The sequence below is a fragment of the Thermobia domestica genome, chromosome 17 (assembly GCF_964235325.1).
Source record: "Thermobia domestica chromosome 17, izTheDome1.hap1.1, whole genome shotgun sequence".
Lineage (NCBI taxonomy): Eukaryota > Metazoa > Arthropoda > Insecta > Zygentoma > Lepismatidae > Thermobia > Thermobia domestica.
Window position 1 is genome coordinate 88,471,680 of NC_137470.1, and position 16,601 is coordinate 88,488,280.

Below are 16,601 nucleotides of genomic sequence, written 5' to 3' on the forward strand. Positions count from 1 at the left end.
AATGTAGTATCAGTGGTAGTGGTAGTTAAGTGATGAAAGAGTGTGTGAGACAATTAAATACGGACAGTGTAGTATTTACTATGCGATAAATTTTTATTACTCCGTCATTAAGTGAACGTAATATAGTATAATAATTCCGTGTACAAGGTCACATTCCGTTGTTCAAGGGTTGATTATATCGTCGCTAGCTCTAGTGTCAAAAGTCAGTACTAACCGCCATTCTTCCGTCGAGGTGCTTAGTGACTTAGTTTTCATGAAATTGACCTTTCTTTCCGAAATAAAACCTAGAAGGTATAATTCACAGCCCATATGAATGTACAGTTAGGTCAAGTGACCCAAAATTAATATATTCTGAAAGTTTCAACATTCTGCATAGTCTAGAAATCGAGATATTTAAGTAAATAAACAATACGTAAATTTTTAACAGAAGTCGGGCGATATGATGCTAGTTCTTCGCTTTGGAATTATATTAGATGTTCATTTTTTTCTTCGTGGCTGCAGAAGTCAATTGTTGCTGCAGAAATTTCGTAAACATTAAATATTATCGCGGATAATTCTAGTTTCAGTGAACATACGTAGGATTTTTTTTTTTTTTCGTTCTTAATAAAGCTACCAGGTATTACATAGTATTGTGTGTGGGATGAAAGAGTCTCGGGTTCGAGTGAGGTTGTCGTGCGGTGATCGGAGCGGGAAATGTTTGTAGTGATTATAGATTTTAAAGTATTATGATGAAATGTGTAAATAGGCTGGGCGTAGATAGAGGAAACAGGGTGTTTGTAGAATATAGCGTCGTGGCAAATGAATATTAATGTGAATATGAATATTAATAAGTATATGAATATTGTAGTAAATGAATATAGAATATAGGACACCCATATAGTTAAATATATAGTAGCCCAGTGAATACTTCGCCGCGTGTTGATATATAGATATTGAATAGATACGTGTAACTACAAACATCTCAGGTTCTGACCCCTGCACCATAATATCACGCGGACCGGAGGGCAATATATAGTCGGACTATGGTAATACTTTGTAGTTTAATGTGTTATAGTAATAATCAACCATAGTAATACCATCTGATAGAATGGGTAGCATCATATAATCGCTGACTAGACATATTGAATAATAAATTATGAAAAGACAGTAGCAGTTATACAACAGGGCTGTAGTGAATTATATTTTCTGGTCGGTTTTTTTAAAATAGAATATCCTGCTCCGTGAGATTTTTTTTCCCCACGTTACCTACTCGGGCTAGCTTACAATGTTCATGGAGGCGACAGCTCTGACTGGGTACAGAATCAAAACAATTAGTTATTGAAATTTATTTTCGCGTACCCGGATGTCGACCCCTAGTCCCTTTAAGTATTTTCATTTCTTTTCTTAGTTTAATTAGACGAGGGAAATTAACGACATCCCAGACTGTGGTCTGTCTGCGCAGGGTAGCTATCGGTGAGGTTTGACATAGAAATCACCGATCCAAAATTCAGTTTATTTAATTTTTTTTTTATTTCGGCAAATCATTAGTTAGGGATATCTTAGATAATACTTCTATTCTAGTTTCATTACTGTCCTCGAACCTTCTTAGTTTTCTAAGGGGTCGAATATTTTTTTTTACTTAGAGATTTCAAAATTGGGGACGCAGTTACCTGGTCCCTTTCCCCCTCTCCTTTTATCCTGCTGGTCTGGGCCGGATACGGGGATCGGATTTCAATCTTACAAGCCAACTCTTGTGGGATTGGGATCTGATGGACACAGAACTTGCATCCTTGGCAGCAGGGCGCCCCTTGAGTCTACGTATTTGAGTAGACCACCCTTTTGGCATGTTAAGAATATTTTGGCTATGGATTTTGTTGAGAGCGAAATTCGACTTCTAACTTTGTAGCGTTAGCTATTTCTCACTTAAGTCTTTGGCGCCCCTATTCTTAGTCTTCCTTCTTCTCTATCTCTCTCTCTGTCTTCATTTCTTCAAGTTTTTTTTAATTTTTTTCAACCTTCCCCCCCCCCCCCCGAGATTTTGAACTTGTTACTTACGATTTATTTAACGTACAACTCTGATCTGAAATTACCAGCTGAGACGTTGCAAGACACGATTCATGAATGGAGTAGATAATGATTGGGTCCTCCATCACATTTTGACCTATCGCTGAAATGAACAAAGACTTAGTATTTGACGACACTTCGATTACGTTCTTTCACCGTCGTTCCTCTTAAGTTTTTTTTTTAATCCGTTGGTCACTTTCCTTTCTGTTTTGGTTTTCAATTACTTTGTAGTTAACCTGGGCCCAGAAATTGTATTTTGATTTACCTAGTTATATCTAGAAATGCTCTGTGTTACGTGCCTGCCTCACAAAGTTTTTTTTTTTTTTTCCTTCATGATTTAAACACGAATTGATTATATAAAGTTAAAAATTTATAGACGCGCGGTATCAGATAAAATTTAATTTGTTTCCAAATGTAATGTTGGAAGTCATTTGTTTTCTTGGACAATGTTGCAACCTTGTAAAATTTTATTGTTGGGGATGATTAATTTAAATGTGTGCGCATTTATTATAAATATATATATAGAGAGAGAGAAATAAATACTTCGAAATGTATGTGTAATTAGTATGTGAATATGATGTTAAAGTAAAAGTATGATATTAAATGTATTATGAATATATGTAAGAGCGCTCGTGTCTGTCCCCCTAGACGTGTATTGGTTGCTATAGTTTACCAGAAGTCTTCCGACGAATTTAAGAACGTAGATTTTGTTAAGAATACCGCCGTGCACTTAAGTAATTTTCCTTTTCCTCTGAATCAATGTAAGTGATAACCTCTGTACTTATATAATGGCATGCATTGAAAAAATATCGGCAGGTCTAAACGTAACCCACATCATAACAAATATTATCCCTGAACAATTAACCTAAAACCATTGTGGAAAGTGCACCTTAAATCCTTCTCACCTACATGTGTATCCTATGACTTGACCAGTTTTTTTTTTATCCTCAATTTGAACCATCATACTCCGTACACCTGTGGAAGATCATTTTTTTTTTAATCCGAACCATGTATAAACATATACGAAAGTGATCCTAATGAAAGGTCTCGTGAAGTGTCCCAGTGTTGGATAAATAACTTGAAATTATTCGATTAATAAATTTGGAAATAGACCGTCTAAGAGGAGAAACTTCCTCTAGTGAAAGTTATTTTCTCGAAATCCCTAGATGGGTATAGACGTAGCAGTGTGCGATTGCAAATATAAACTGTTACCAGTTACAAACCAAATATAGACGACGAATGGTTTTGTAAACCAATAGATATATATATATACATATAGAGATATATATATAAATGACCACAAACTAAGTTAAATGGAGCGAAACGTTTTGGACACTACGACTAGTGCGTGAGTTGTGATTTGGACGCTCGAAATTATTAATATTTTAATATCTCGACGTGAGGTAGAGACTCATATAAGTTCTAATACACCAAAAAGTTTTTTTTCTTTCCTCTTTGTCCAATTTTTTTTAAGTGAAATAAGTTTTTTCTTTTGCGTAGGTCGCAAATCATCATTTTGCTTTAGCATGCCTAAGATATGATACGTGTAATTATTTTTTTTTCTTTCTTTTTCATTTGTCAATATGATTGAATATATAAAAATTACTAAAATATAACACTATGTACTCTATTAATATATAACCAAGAACTTGTGCTTTTAATATTTTCTTCATAATTATTTGTTTTGTCCCTTTTTTTCACTATGAATGTAATAAACTATTTGTACCTTTGTAGTTAGTTGGTTTCCTTTAAACATATATACATTGTCCTGAGTGAGTGAGCGTGTGAATGCATGATAGATTTAATTTAAGTAATTTTAGTGATATCCTTTGTCATATTAACATCTGTAATATATGTGTCATGTTTTAATAGATGTGTTACGGTAAATAACCTAGGTCATGAAGGACCGTCACTAATGGTTTAAATCGGCTCGAGGAGTGAAGCAAAAATAGCAAGAATAAGCCTAAATACGACATCTTTCTTCCAGGAAGTTGAAATTCTTATTGATACGATACATAAATTTATATTGAGTTTATAAGTTTGATTTTTTTTTTTTTCCTTGGCTAATTCATATGTGTGGTCGATCCTAGAGGACAGAGTTCAGATGCTGGATAGTTATCAATCACCGGTTGGAATAACATTACAAAGAATTAAATTTCACTTTTCTCATTTCCAGGTCTAGGTCTGGGCAACCCCATGATCGTGGTGCCTGGAGCTAGGTCTGGGGGGTATGAGGGAACATGTGTCTATTCCGAAGCATTCCAAAATTGATTAGTTGTTAATAACATTTAGAATGATTCATCTTTCAACGACTTTCCCGACCTTTTACTATATTTCCGGAATTATCCAGTAATCTGTTTCTCATTAAAATACCCTATCTCTTTTCTTTCTTCTTTACCTACCTCCTTCTTTTACCCTTCTACTTTCTTCTCTTTCTTTCCTATTTCTAAATGAAAGAAAACGGAGTCATGATTGAGAGTAGTCGCTATTGGCACGGTCAATAAGTTGTTTCGATGAATTTTTTTCGGGAGTCCGATATGGAATAATTAACAATAACAAAAGGTTTATTGGAAGTTACTCTATTGGAAAATAATCTGGATTTCAATCAGTAAGTGATCTTTCGTAATCGTCCTCGTTAAAGAGAATTAATTTGTAGCGACTCCTCTCCAACCTCTACATTAGCTCTTTTATCTTCGTTAAATTTTTACGTCTTCTTTCAATTTTGGCTAACCGTGACAGGATCTGTTGCCCTAGAAACGACGGTTTCTATGGCAACGGACTGAAGTTTTCTTTCAAATACATAGAATCTTAAATCTATTGGTAGTATTTGGCCTGTTGTAAAAGTTAAAAATAGAGGTTTCTGTTCGGAGCGCCAAATTTTGTATAAAGGTTTAAAAACCAGTGAGGTGTTGGGTTCGTGATCCGGCTGCCACAATTTACCTTATGTGCACCACCGTTGAAGTCACCGTTCCCGAAACTAAGATAGTTTATGACTTGATACGCCACTGTATCCGATCTGGGCATGATGTCACACATGTAGTTTGAATGAAAGAACAGAAATGAGGATGTATTCTTCTATGCTAATAAACCAAACAAAAGAGTGAGCTACATGAATCACCGGGTGTTTAAAAAATATAGTTTTTACACGGAAGAATGAGATCTTGAAAGGGAAAGTGACCTATTTGGGTTTCCCTGTTAATTAAATGTTTAGTGATAAAGAAAATAAAGACTGGTTTCACGGTCATGAAATCCTATCTTCCCGCGGTATTCCAGGACATTAGGAAAATAAGATCCCCTAAACCGTGAAAGCAAGCGAAAATGTATTTGTTTTACTCTTGTAGCTATTTATATTATCACATACTGCAGTGCTGAAAAAGAGTTAGGCTCTAATGTTTGGTGTATAGAGACGAATTAGACTGACTTTCACTTTCCATGAAAATTGAAATAAACGAATTTTGAAATAAGTGGACAAATATCCTGGACTCAAATTTTGACTGAAAGTCCTGAAAATCAGTTTAGTTCCGTCCGTGATAATTGCACTAGAAATTTCCTGCATTTCCTAACATTTTGACCTATCAAAGCCTCATAGAAACGGTATTATTATTATAATTATTATAGAGGTGAGGGATGCAATAAGTGGCTTACAAAAGAAAAGTTTACAAATTTAGGTTAACAGTGAAAAAAGCTTTAATGATTAAAAATAAATGTTAAAGAAATCAAGTATATACGAAAGAATAACAATGAATTTTGAAAGTATAATAACAAATATAACAAAAAAGAGGGTAAGGCCGTAGCACCAAAATGTAATCTAGTCAAACGTATTGCAATTTTTCTCCTTCTTGACCTTTGACTTGAATTATTTTCTGAATAATTTTACATACTTGAACCAGGTAATGACATAGGTCTTCATTACAAGTTTTAACTACATTAATTTTGATTTATTATTACACACTGATTTCTTGAAAATAAGGATTCAAATATAATTAACTTATTAACCTTACATTGACCAATATCGATTGACATAATTATACGGATCAGCAGATAATCGCTCTTGAACAGTTGATACATCATCTCAGGATTTATAAAATTAAAACGAATGTGTATATCTTCTCTGGAATCTTAGACTAAGTAAATCAAGTAAATTAATGGAAAGAGTGACATAAGGAAATAGAGAAGTCATGATTTTTAAAGAAAATTGATAAAGTTTGAAAGAAAACTGGGACTGCCTAATAAGAAGAATTGAGTGATAGCTGAGTTTTGATTTTTACAACTACGACTAAGCTTTGGGGCCTAGCTGATGCATATTTACATATTTCGGTATTAGCAATAAACATAGATTATATATATCAATACGAATTACATTGTCATTTTAGCACACACAGAAATATACTAATATACATGTATAGGGATGAGATATTGAAATGCATACACATAACACAAATACATGAATATTATATATAGATCAAAATATTATATAGATAGATAGATATAGATATAATGCAAAGACGTCTGTTCAAAAGGCTTTGGGTAAATTCAATTGTTTTCTGCAGTTTTATTATTATTATTATTATTATGTTGCAACATTTTCTTTTGACCTGGTCGTTGATTGTTGTCTTTGCGCATAGATCTTGATCTCCCTATTGCTTAGGAGAATCAAGATAATTAGTTGATTGCGGCTTTGCTTAGCCTAACGTTTTCATGATATGTAAATAATTATTCATTTTCTAGAATACCATGTCTAGCCAACGGGTACCCTATCCTTAACATGACTACCTATAAGATTTATGTATTTCATTTTTCTAACCAATGCTTCTCTATTTGATTTCTCAATTCTACATTCTTTCAACTCTCATAAGAATACTAATTGAAGTTAATTTTCATTTCACAAATACCTACTAGAAAATGTTAACACATATCATTATTTCATACTAACAAAAATATTCACTGCATGAGTTTACGTATTATACATACAAGTAATGCTTGGCCATAGTATGCTTTTGGACATTTCTAAATAATTCGACATAAAAAAAAATAAATCATAACTTGAACGCTGGCGTTACTTTCTGAACTAACATTACATACTTAATATCATAAAGAGTATCTGGAGTTTTTAGGAGTTACATCTGGTTAGTTTCTTTTCATGAACAAATTTTAAGCTACATCTTGTGGAAGCAATTTACTAAAAGATTTCTTTAAGTCAACAAGAAAAATGTAGAAGTTTTCAAGATTATTCAGAATCGCCATAATTTCTCGAGAGCTAAAAAAAAAGACTTTTAAAACTGAAGATATTGCTTATTTACGTCCAATGTCCGAAATAGAATACTAATTTCGAAATGATGAAAGCAAAGTTAACGTTTTTCCAAATAGCAGTTATTCTGGCATTAGTGTTTACGCGGCAACGTCTTGCATTTCTATTTAAGGATGAAAATTTCTCTCTCAACACCAGTAAGTAAAATAGGTTGGTCCTACCTTTCGCTGCCAGTGCTGTTCTCACCACATACACACAGAGGTCTTCGCAGTTCCTGGGTTGGTGACCCTTTGACGACACTTCCGGATGTTGAATTGCCGCTAAGGAGAATTGCTGGGCCTTCATTTCTATCTGCATGAGGCGACGAACCCTAGACCTTCCTTCCTCACTGTCGGAATCCACTTGACACTTCCTTTCCTCGCTATGCGTGGCCAAACTATAGCACTCCTTGTCACTACACTTTACTAACACCATTTGTTTTTGTTATCTCAGGTGTGTGAGTGTTTCGGAACATGTTCTCAAAAAGTGTCTATGAATCTAAGTTTCGTGCTTGAGCCATGATGCTGTTACTGTTTCAATATTGTGATCACTAAGTCTCGATAGGATGTAACGAGAGACTCAGATATGTAAATAACTTGATTCTTGATACAAGTTTGTGGCTCGCTAAAGAAAGTGATGAGTAAGTAGCATTTACGTCAGTCCGTGTTGTGGAATTTGGACACTGCTGCTATGTATTAACTTAGCCTGCCATCATTGTTACGATCAACTTACGTGTATGTGTATAATTCTATATGGTGTTGTATTAAGTGTATGAATGAAGTCGAAATGTTGTATTGTACACCATTGATGAGTTCAGACTGTCTCGAGGTTTTTAGTTACCAATTTTCCTGATGATTTGGATCCGTCTATAACCTATTTTCTGAATTTTTCTTCTTTCTGATTCGTTCAGTGGTTTTTGCTTGCGTTTTGGATTTTTAATTAAGGTATACGCCGCTTAACGGTGCTGGAGCGTCCGTTTTCCGAAAAACGTGATTTTTTAACATTTCACAATATGCTTCTAAAATTTTCTGGAATTTAGAATCGGCGATGTTCCGTCCTGTGTGTGACTTTGTTAAATTCTCAAAGATGTGTAAAAAGTTTATCACATCTTGGTTTGGAGATGAACGGTCTGAAATGTGCTCTTCGCAAATTTTCAGGAATTATCTTCCATTCCGATTCCATTAAATTTGGGTAGGTTTGCCGTTTCCTTACTCTTTCACAAGATGGTGCTAAGAGTTTTTCGACTTCCTTGTCCCTTTCTTCACTGGGTCAACGGTTCTCTGTGTGCGTGTGTGTGGTCGGATGAGAAACAACGATGGACAGTATTGTTAACCCTTTCTATTGAAACTGTTGCTCAGGGAAAAAAAGACACCTTGTGCTTGAACTAGGAGGAAAACTAAAGAAAATTGTGATTCTGTTTGGTTTCTATTTTTTTAATACATAGACACAAAATTTTAAATGATATTCACTTCTAATAAGATGTATATGAAATTAAATAACAATGGACATGGATAGCTATTGTTACACTATCAGTTTTTTTTTTTTTTTTAAGTTAAATAAAAGAACTAATGTCTCTCGGTCACCGTGTATAATACCAACCTTTATTTTAAAATAAGAAATGAATTTACATAACACAGGGCAAATTGAAGTATAAGAAAGAGAAAGTCCCTCACCACAAAGCATGTTTTTTTACAATATAAAATGAAAAAACGTGAGAGACCACAATAGCTTAGATTTTCGAATAACTAAACTTTATGTATAATAAGGTAAAGAGGAATTTATATGATTAAATGTGATAAAAGAGATCTTCGCAACTCTTCAACTACCACGCTATTTCACTTATGCTTCTGGTTCGTTCGAGACTCCTCCCTTCCGTGCAGGATGCAAGATATCTTGTTTTTTTAAACGTATCTTTTTAATTAATACACAAAATCTTTTACCTCTAGCACAAACCTATGTGATCATTGTCAATTCAAAATTTTTTGTTCTTAACCTTTTCGGTAATTTGTACCCCATTAAGATTGGATATACGTATCTTATTTTCTTAAATTTGTTTCTCATCATTATGATGGCTTAGAGGCCTGGATTGACAAAACACGTTAAATTTATCAGTGCTCTTTGAATATTTGTCCCTAAGTTCTTTCTTTTTTAAAAGTAATATTTTATGGTACTGAAAACTTAACAGTAACAATTGAAACTTAACAGTAAGAAATGTGACGCTATTACAATTACTCTGAAAAAGTCTCCTGTTCCCTCCAAATACCATATTAACGATTCCCCTATAACACATTCTGCCAGTCATAATGATCTTGGTGTCATCTTTGATTCGAAACTCTCGTTCTCTGACCACATCTCAATAGTTAAGAAATCAATGCGTATGCTGGGGCTTCTTTACCGATTCACTGAACTACGTACTGTGGCATCATTAACAACATTCTATAAAACTCTAATAGCACCCAAGATCGAATACTGCTCTCCCATATGGGCCATGGCCGCACCTACACATCTCTCTAGACTTGAGTCTGTTCTCAGTTTCTTTATTGCAATAGTACGTTTTCGTGTTCCCGCACTTCGAATATTACCTAAAGAGGAAATTTTGCGATATCTTAATATCCAGACGCCGAAAGTACGCAGAAATAACTCTGATTTGAAGTTTCTTCATAAGATTGTTAATGGGAACGTAAGATCAGAAACCCTAATTCAACAACTATCCTTACATGTCCCTTCCCGCAAAACCCGGAATACCTACGTATTCCATCTTGCACGCCCTAGGTTGACAATTATACAGAGGTCTCTTTTTCACCGAGTACCCAACTATTCTAATAATCTAACAAGTGAGGTGGACATTTTTTCGAGCTATCCGGTGTTTGAAAGAGCAATAAAACGCGTGCTGACTAAATAATATTACTTGTGCACTCTTTGTTAATACTATTGATGTTATAGTTGTTGTTTACTTTTTTTTAATTCTTTTTCTTTTTTTTCCGCTTGTTGACATTTCCCTGTGTAAAATGGCACAATTATGCTGTATCTAGGAATTTGTTCAATAAATAAATAAATAAATAAAAGAAACAATAGTATTATAAAAATACATTTATACATGTGGTTTATTGTATATTTTTAAAAATTTCACTGTCCTCTTTTTAACACACAGAAGCATGCCAAGCCAATGGTATGGATTTAAATGCCGGAGAAACATACAAACGAACAAACATACATTTTTAGATATTGATGATTTTTGCATTGATGAGTTTACATACCCAGCTTTCTTGAAATGGTTAAATACTGTTTAGTAATGGATGTTGGTCCTTGGTAATATCGTAATTCTTTGCATGCCGGTCTTGCTCGACTTTCGCCAGAGTATCATTCACTTTTGCTATGATTGGTCACTTACTCCGAGAAGCATCTTGGACATCAAAATTTCCAGAACGAATGCGACTGAACCTTTTTTAAGCTGTTGCTTTTGATAACATATCTTGCTAATAAACAACACAAATTTGTTCACGGACCTGTACAGCATTTGCACCATTACCCAAATAAAACTGTGAAATGTAGCATAGTTCTGCGGAAAGTTCACTCATCTTCACGGTGCTTTTTACACATCTATTTGGATTCAATTGTCAGCCATCAAATGACGTTAGGCCTGACCCACTTCGACCCATATGCCCTAAGATTTGGGACACTAACACTGTCTTGTGCGCATAAGACTGAAGATTACCTGATATTTGAGGCGTCTAATATCAAAATCCGACATATCCATTTGGCTTAGTTTCGAGTAATCTCGCAAAACGTGCAGTGAACCTCCATGTACACGCGTACAAAGTCTCGTATTTGAACTAGTTTTTTAGTATGAAATATTAAGCTTTAAACAAAATTGTTTCAGTGGAATTCCTTTAGATTAAACATATAACAAGCGATATATAACTGAATTTCGGTTAAAAAAAAAATGAATTTGGTGGCTTTTGATACTAGGTGCTTCATTTACACTATAATCAGATACGTAATTTTAGTGTTGGGTTTCGAGGGAACTATTAATTATTGCATCACACTTTTTCTCCATGTTACCTTTGTCCAAATTCAGTTGGGGTTTGTGGTTCTGATGGAGAACGACTGTTATACATTTCTGTGATGGAAGACGTTGTGCAAAGTTCTTTTATGCGTTTAGTTTTATGTTTGGAAGGATGAGGATGTATTGGCAGTCTTTTTTATTTCCTCTTCTAGTGTCTGCAGTGATCTTCATCCAGATTGTGATGTTTCTTTTGGTAATGCCGATAGGCCGATTAATTGTAGGCTACACTACAATTACCATCCACTTGGTAAACTCCAGACGTTGATAGTTTATTTACAAAGTAATTTTTATATCTCGATAGTTTTCTGTGTATTGCTTGTCAATTTTCTGTGATCTATACGTGAGGCTAAAACGGTATCTAGATTGTACCCATTTTTGTTATTTAAATCTATTATGGATTCGTATTTTCTTTCTGGTTCCTGTGGGGAGGGGGCACGTAAACGGTTTGGATATCTGAAGTAACATCTGATGGCTTAAAATGTCTAATATCAGTATCGAAAGGGCTAATTTGATCGTTTTATGATAAAATCGGCTGTCACTTAGAACAACTGAATGTGTGTGCTTTAAGGGTATAGAACTAACCTAGATGCTAACTCTAAGCTTATTTATATTCAGAATTAGAGCAACTAAAACAGAAGTTTACTTTCAAGTAGAATTTTATTTATTTATTTTTAAAAACAAGCTAAGTACGCAAATTTCGACCGGAAAGTGACTTAACAAATTTTACCTTCGATGGACAGTTAGCTAGTTTTAATATGTAAAAATGAAACTGATCTTGTGTGGGATCGAGTCACGGGTAAATCACTGCACCGTTCGAAATGAATTTTTGAATGTAGCTATATTCTATTTCGAACTGAGAATTTATAGTATCAACTTGATTAAAGTGTATGTCCTGAGGGGTGAATGAAGAGGTCACAATTTGTGCGAAAAATTTAGTATCTTATGAGCATGTCAAGTTAAGAAGATGAATAAATTTCTAATACAAATAAGCACTTACATGTCTCAGCGTTTTTGAAGACTCCTGTTTTAAGGGGGTATTTTCTATATAATGTTTTCGCCTAATTGAAATTGACAATGTTGTTTGTGATCGTATTATGAGCAAACTGCCGAACCATTTTGAGATGGATTTTGGCACTTAGTTAGTACATACTTCGAATTAGAATTTTATAGTATCCGTTTGATTTAAAGAACGTACCTTAGGAGAAGTGTTTGCGGTTCAAGATGTATTTGTAAAATAGAATATTAACCCTAGGAACACCAAGGTATTTTTAGGTTACATGAAACACCGAGGCCCATAACTTAAATGTCATAATTTCTTACGGAAAATAATTTATCTTGTCTGATATGAACTTGGAATGTCTAAGACATTATATGTATTTATTCTCTAAAATTACTAAGTTTCTAGGTACAGTGTTGCCAACTATATATGTAATTGTTTAAGTTACCATTTTTTATTTATGCCACTAACTACGACCTATTTATTTTATTTCTATAGAAAAACTATCATAAAAATCAATAGCAACTTTAGTACACTGTTGTATGTGTGCAAAGGCGGCTTCTAATCGCATTTCGGTGGTGGTACAGTACAGTGGGGTGGAATGAGGAAGAGTGGGGTATAGTTGTATTCCAATGAATTCAGGGTTAACCTTTTATACTTTTCATCCCGGTTATCCTTGAAATGGTGAAATTATTTTAAATTTTGTTTTCGCGAAAAGATAGCGTGAGAGACCTTCATTGGGCACTTTAGGGGATGTCACCAGAGAAGCAGTGTTGCCAACCCAATATAAAGTTACAATTTTTCTGTTAGCACAATGGCAGGTTTTAGCCCCTTGGAACGCACATGTAAAACGTAGGCAAACAAACTACCACTTGTCTGTCAGTTTTGCAAACTAACACCACTACAGCATCATGAATATTACAAGGTATTCACTGCAAAAAACGTACCACAGCTTCCATTTGTTCCATTTGCATTTTCAAATAAAATGTTCAAATCACTGTTCTCATCAAAATCTGACAGGTTTATTTCCACTTCGCTATATTCGAGCTCACTACCTTCTATGTCAGATAATTTAAGTTCTTTTTCAATTGAACTTTGGCGATGAGCACGATTTACCATTGTTCCAATGCTGCTGCAGAAGAATTGCTTCAGCGTTCCCGAACAAAAGGAGATCAGTTACTACGAAGGATTGTTGCAGTTGATGAAACCTAGATACGAGATTTTGAACTAGAACTGAAGTCTCAGTCGTCACAATGGAAAAGTTCCGACTCTCCACGCCCAAAAGAATTACACTGCCAACAATCAAAGGTTAAACTCATGATGATTTTCGCGTATGACATGAATGGAGTGATAGCTACAAATAGGGTGCCACAGAGGACGTCTGTAACAGACGCATAGGACAAGCTCTTTGTGCAAAATGTTTTGCTTCCGAAAATTCGTCAAAGAAGGCCTGATATGCTTGCAGCTGTTTTCCTCATTATGCACGATAATGCAAGACCGCATACTGCCCTACAAATGAGGGGGAACACTCGGCAAGTATGGAATGTTTCCTACTCGTCGAGTATGGGACGACTTCCCCACCCATCGTATAGTCCTGATTTGAGCCCGCCAGACTTCCAAATTGAAGGAACCACTCCGTGGAAAACGTTTTGGTACAATTAACGAAGCTTCCTGTGAGGTGTTCCGAGTGATCAGACAGGTCAACAATGAGGATGCCCTATCCAGAATACAGAATTTACCTAAACGTTGGGAAGCTGTCATAAGCAAAAGTAGAGATTATATTGAAGGCCTGTAAAGGTATTTTGTACAACAAATTTAGTTCCATAATATATTTCAGAATAATGTGCAGAACTTTTGAAATGACCCTCGTATATTGGACCTAGCCGATATATGGGTGTAGCATGTATGGGGCTTGGATATACTGCAGTTGGTAAAACGCAGAAGTGCGTACAGTAGAACACTGAAACAGTAAAGGCATTATCCAGCGTCGAAAATATAGAAAAATACACTCGTCTTTCTCTCTCTTTTCTTTTCTCTTTTCATTCGAAGTACTGAATGCTCATTTACGCCCCTTGTAAAAACCTACATACAGTATTTGCAAGACTTTTCCTCAGGAGACGCCACGAACTTAACTCATGAAACATTCGACCAAAAGGACTCTCCCTCTCTCTTTGTGTGTGCGTCTGAAGAAAGAACACCCAATGCATTGTTTTTTGAGCATAATTGTGACTAATTTTACGAATCTATAATTACTTATTATAATACAGAAAATGCGATACAAAATTTACAAATTGATATTTATATTGCAAGTTACTACACAAAATGTGAATTGTAAAAAAAATTTTTTTTAAAGGAAGGTTGATATATTTCTCTCTTTATTAAAAATAAGCAAACATGTGTCCAGCGTTTTTGAGAATTCCCTTTTTAAAGGGGGGATTGGGGGCATTTCCTATAATGTTTTCGCCACATTGAAATTTATGTTGTTTTTTTGTTTGTGATCGTATCACAGTAAAACTACTGACCAGTTTGAAATTAATTTTATCGTTTCACTTTGATTAAAGGGCATATCGTAAGTGGGGATTCAAAATATGTTTAGCGGGGAATTTTTTTTTGAATGAAAATGCGTATTCTATGAGTTTCATATATTTTTCATAAAGCTATTGTCTTCATTCAGAAACCGGACATTTTAGGTAGCTTACTGTAAAAGTGATAGATGAATGGGTTCAGTACATTTTAACTGCCATCCGTATTGGTTTGTGTGTATTAATACTATTTGTTTTTTTCCTTGCAGATAAGCAAGAGAGAGATGAAAGCAGGGATCGCTCCTCATGGAAGAAAGAAACGAGAACAACTTCTTGAAACCAGTACCTGTTCAAGATTGCAGCACATGTCATGATTGATGAGAAGTTTGCCTCCAATGTTCATATGCAGTGTTTATATGCAAAGTCGTCAGAGGAAGTACCCATTAGGATGTAACATTTGCTCACGTCGAATTACGGCTAAGTTAGACTTAGGTGTATAAATCAAAGATAACCATGAGAAGTTTGGTACTGTAAATGAAGAGGATATAGCAAGTGTGTTGTGCTGTTGTAAATGAATGTAACATAAACAGTTTAACATACTTTGAAAATGAGTACAAACTGCATGTGGAGAATCCGAAATTGTCCTACAAAAAGTGATCAGTTCCACATAAAATCCGTCAAACAACTGCTCGTATGTGTTTTAGTTATTCCGGAAGTATTATTTAGATAAATATTGAGTTGCGTACTAAGTGTTAGATTAACTTGTTATTTGCTTGGTTATTCGTAGTTAGGCATGATGCCTAAAGACAAACAATGTATACTATTCCATCACCTGAAATGTCCTATTTATCAATCTTTATCATGATAAACAATTTCTGTTTGAGACATTTTTATTGAAGCCAAATAATAATTTATAAACCAATGCACATATTTATTTTGTAATATTCCAAGCTAAATTCTCATTCTAGTATGTTCCAACAATTTATACGAAATCTACAATAGGTGCCTTCCGTTTCAACTCAAGCAAAAAAAATATAAAATTGTACCATCACCATCTCAGATATTGTTGAAACTTTTTTTTATAGCAACTAGACATGTTTTTAAGAGACCCGTATTTTTTTTTGTCGAAAAAAAAAAAATCCCGCCAAGTAATGGGCCATCAAAGACGGGGAGTACAATTTATGAATTATAGAAGACATGGAAAATGGTCAACTTCAGAGCCTCACCATTCGTCAATGAAGACAGGTAGAGTTATAATTCTTGTTGTGGTATGTACATAGGGATATAAATAAACTATATTTTATTATAGTTTGGTTTGCGCATGCGTATCTTTTTGTACATAAATTAACAAATGAACGTCAATTTATCTGAAAAGTCGAAGTTTGCGAATTTTTTTCGAGCATTTCCGGTTCGAATTTTAAAATTCTGTTTTCGCGGTTGGTAAGACCTAGCTAACCGCTTTTCGAAAAAAAATTTGTATCGCTTCTGTGTGCAACCGTTTTGTCGCAAAAAATTCGAGAAATTGTAAAATTTTCAAAAATCGCCATTTTTGGGCGCCATTTTCTCGAAAACACCATCTTTTAAAATTATGAAATTTTGTCAGATGGTTCAACTTTACATGAATAATAAACACACCAAATACCATTCTCGACCAATGCTTCATGAATTAACTGCAGCCTTTTAAAG

General features: G+C 34.5%; 1 long non-coding RNA gene across 2 annotated transcripts in view; it reads left to right on the forward strand.

Annotated features, from left to right (window-relative positions):
- LOC145673816 (uncharacterized) overlaps positions 1–15,457 on the forward strand; it is a 67,826-nt gene extending 52,369 nt beyond the window's left edge. For both annotated transcript variants that reach the window (XR_014128822.1, XR_014128823.1), the window contains one exon: positions 15,185–15,457. This is a non-coding gene — a long non-coding RNA (uncharacterized LOC145673816). The remainder of the gene's footprint in view (positions 1–15,184) is intronic.
- The last annotated feature ends 1,144 nt before the right edge of the window (positions 15,458–16,601 follow it).